Source organism: Coenobita brevimanus, chromosome 94 (assembly GCF_032717465.1).
Source record: "Coenobita brevimanus isolate Jiangsu-jjx chromosome 94, ASM3271746v2, whole genome shotgun sequence".
NCBI classification, from domain to species: domain Eukaryota; kingdom Metazoa; phylum Arthropoda; class Malacostraca; order Decapoda; family Coenobitidae; genus Coenobita; species Coenobita brevimanus.
Window position 1 is genome coordinate 13,849,542 of NC_137047.1, and position 4,483 is coordinate 13,854,024.

Consider the following 4,483-nt stretch of genomic DNA (forward strand, 5'->3'; position numbering starts at 1 on the left):
GCACTGAGGGAGAGCCCTCTCAACGTCAGGAGGCAACAGATCTCTGAACTTCCTCCAGACACTCCTTACCCTAGCCACACAGCTAACACCAGCTCCACCTCCAGCACATAGCATGTCCTCAAAATAAAAATTAAAAAAATCCTCCACACACTCAACAGCATGACTAATCCTTTCATGCCTGAAATCTCCATATGCTCCCCCCCCCACACACACCATGTCAGCATTTTTCACAGTCTACCTCTAACACCACATACACTGCCTCTCACCAAACAGTGAACAAGTTGCAATTCCTTCCCACACCCTAGTGGTAATCCACACATGGTCACATTCTCTCAGCTTGAACAGTACCACCACCAGCCTTAGATACCATCACCCTTGGTTACTAGTTGTATCGACCCTCCAATCACAGTACACACTGCCATCAACTGAGACAAAAGGGAACAGGGATCTCTCAGGGTTGATAACATGCTATAACAAATTTAACAGACAATGGAGAACGTTGCCTTCATGAGGTGGCAGTCTCCTTGGTTATGGCTACTAGTCATATCAATGTGCTATAGCAATACACTTTACAGGTACAGGAGGCTTGCTTTCATGTGTCTCCTTGGTTACTAGTCCTGCAGGTGGTAGGTGACTGATCATCTACTCACTTGATATACAATGCAACCTCTTAAATTCGAAGTTCTTGTGTCCTTTTGATACTTTTGAAAAATTTGAACTTTTAATAAAGCATTTCTGTGGCTGTCTTAATTCTCATGGTTTAGACATGCTTTTAACACAAGCTTTGTTATCTGGGCTAACTAGATGGCTTCAGGCATCCTACTTTCCATTGTTAACACTACCATTTATCTCATCTCTTAACTCAAGGATCAGTACAATAATCGCTACAAACCATGAAGTGTTTCTTTCACATTTCCTTTCCTCATCTTGTGTATGTCCCCTTGTTCTAAAACACTTTGCAGTTGAATTCATATTTAACATCAATCAGTAAGTTGTAAGAGACAGTAATTATGCATTCATTTATTTACATAAAAACTACAGTACTGAACATGAATATTTACATCTTTCAGCAACCACCATCTACTCCTTGATGTAGCACTGCCCACTATCTCCATTACTTATGTTTCTGTCCTCCTCTCTCCCTATTTCTCACATCTTTCCTGTCAATTTTTTATTACTCCTTCCTTTTCAGGTGGCTTTACATTGAGTAACATGCCTAATGGCTTTCTGTAAGCCAGAAAACCATTTACAATGCTGGGTGGTAACCATATAGCCAACCCATACGTGATGCTACACTTCACATATTGTGCACTGATTACACAGTTTATTTTATGACATTTTATGATACGTACAGTTACTGCCAGTCTGCATTACTATAATCTTGCAGAAATACTGCAATCTCAGTGATGAAATACATAAGTTCATTGTGTGTGTGTGTGAAAAAAAAATATGGAAGATGGTGGTGGTTTATATCTACTCAAAAATATAGTGCACAGTGGTTTAACTGTGATGCAAATGATCTATTAGAATTACACTTAGACTGCTGCCTACCAACAATCATGCTTCAGTCAAAAGTGAATAAAATCAGTTGACGTCTGACAAGTGGTGTTGCATGGTGTTGTGATAAAGGAATATTTACCATAATTCCACTCAAAAACTTAAAAACCTTATCACACTGCTTTGTAATGTCATACACTGTCAGGTTTAACACCACCGCTATCTTTGACAACACCTGCAATGAGTTTTTACTCTAGTTTCAGTTGGTACAGCACTAAGAACTGTCAAATTTGTCATCCATGGTAGTTTCCATCACCAATCATTTCACAGCACACACACTAAGTACTTGTGGCTGCATTCTTATACTGCATCATTTTTTTTCCCAGCACTGCACTAATTGGTAAAGCCAGGACACCTGTTTGAAGCCACAATTATGGTCAAATTTGGATATGATAAAACTGACTCAAATAAGTAAGAGCTTACCCAAGAGGAGGAAAGGAAATTATTATTATTATGGGTGACCACACACTTTATGGTCAGGTCATCAGTACCAGATGAGTGTAGCTAGGATTTTTTTTTTTATTAGTCTCTGGTTATTTCTGAGCTAAGTTTGGGAAATAAAAATGACATTTTTCATAAATTATGGCAATTGAACTTTAGAGGTTTGCAAACTTTTGAGGCTGCACTGTAGTACTACCTATTCTTCCAACTTTATCATTCTGTTTGTCCTCACTCCCTACTTCTCCCTTTCCTTCCTGTCACTTTTTCTCTTCTTTCCACTTCATGTGGTTTTACACCACGTGACAGGCCTAATGGTTTCCTGCAGCCCAGGAAACCATTTACAATGTTGGGTGGTAACCATATCACCAATTAATGGGGTGATGTGGGGCCTGCTATAGTGCTCACGTTAACTGGATTATGCAAATGCAGCATCCATCCAGGAACCAAACCTCCACACTATTCAACGCACCTTGCCGTTGCAGGGCTCTGTCTGCCACAGGGGAACACTGGTTCATTAAATGAGGTGCCCCTGCAAGGGACTGTTGCTTGCCCATGGTTGATGGGTCTGCTTGCCCAGGTAGACTGGGGTTGATCAACAACATACTACAATTCACAATGCCATCAAACAAAACATGCCCCAATTCCCTCCCTTATCCTCCAAGGATGGTGGAGTACACGTCTCCTTGGTTACTAGTCTAATACCTCCCTATCATCCCATAAAGGAAAATGGTGGATTACAGGATAAGGGCCAATTCAGCCAGCAGACCAACATGTTCCTGTTCTCCTGGCCACAAAATAAATCACTTCAGCACTACCATATAAACCAGCCAGGGAACACTGACAATTACTTGCATTTAATGCGCATGAAAACAGCACTTCTTCATGACTAGCATAAACGAGGACTTTCTGTACACACAACTACAGTTCCTTCACTTAAACTTGGCCAAGACATATCCTTTGACAGCTGACTTCACTTAGCTCAGTAGCAAAGACAAACACTGGCTCTACAACCTTTCCACCGCACTGCATGACTAACATCACTAATTTTGATCTAATACAGTATACTTAAACACGATTCAAAGATGGTAATTTTAGGTCGTTGAAACCTTTCCACAGCACTTCTTCGTGACTAGCAAGGTATTTTTAGGCCAAGTTAAAGCAAAATGATTGAGATGCAGTTTTAACACATTACCAATCTTCAAACATACAGCATATTCCTCTACCCAGCTGGCTTATTTATCCAGCAGGCTTCATCTTGCCATCTTGATATCTTCGTCACAGATCTTGTTAGACGCCGTATGTTTCCTGCAAATACAACACATTAGCTGTGTTTTTATCTACACCCACACCCACTGACCTACTCTACACCTATAGTAGGACTCGCGTAAATTTGCTGCTGTGGTGTGGCCCGCACCTGTGTACAACGGTGCCACGTTTCCCCAACTTGCGATGTAAAACGGAAGCTATTTATGTACAAGGCATCACAAATACGATAAATTCAGATGAATAAAACTTACACTTGTGTATTTTGATGGATGAATCAACAGTAATCTTATTATGCATAAAATATTTATACAGAAACATGGCATACATATTGTACAGTGTTGCTAATGTAAATTGTAGTCACTTTTAATGGTTTTTAGCGTAGTTTTAGGGTGGGTAATAATATCACAGTTATGGATATAAGATTATGAGCCTGAAAAAAGAAGAAATATGCCAATATCCACAGTAAAAGAAATAATTCATATAATTCTTGTGAGTGGCAACACTGACACACCCAGTCTGGCCTAAGGTAAAGTACGTACCCCTCCATAGACCCAAGCATAGCTTGTACAGGTGTTGCTAGGGAAAAATGCTCACATTTACTGGCTTTTACCGTAATTTTAAGGGCGAGGAATAATCACATTTATAATCATAAGTGAATATGTAGGACAAAATATTTGTAGGCATATGCCAATACCGAAGTAAAAAAAAAAAAAAAAAATTCACTCGCGAGCGGCAACACTTCCACACCCAGTCGGTGGCCTTGACCTCAAGGGTGGTGTGGAAATGATGTCAAATTTACAATATATACAATATGATGTAAAAGAAAATATCCAAAATGTCTCTTGCAATGAGAGAGAGAGAGAGAGAGAGAGAGAGAGAGAGAGAGAGAGAGAGGGGCAGGAGAGGGGCAAGGTTAAATGAATTGTCGGCATGACGGGGGGTGGTGGTGGTGGAGGCATTGTCAGGCTGAGAGAGAGATGGAGGAAGGGGAAAGAGAATGAATGAATGAAAATCAATCATGGTACTGCAATAACAGGTCATCTGTCCCCGTATACAAAAAATGATAAATATCACTTAATATAACAAAACCAAATTAACAAATGAAAGCACAATTATAAATAACTTATAAAAGAATCAAAAGTACTCAGGGTGGCTCACATCTCCCACCAGGAGAGAGAGAGAGAGAAAACGGTATAGTAAATGTGGCAACACTGTACAC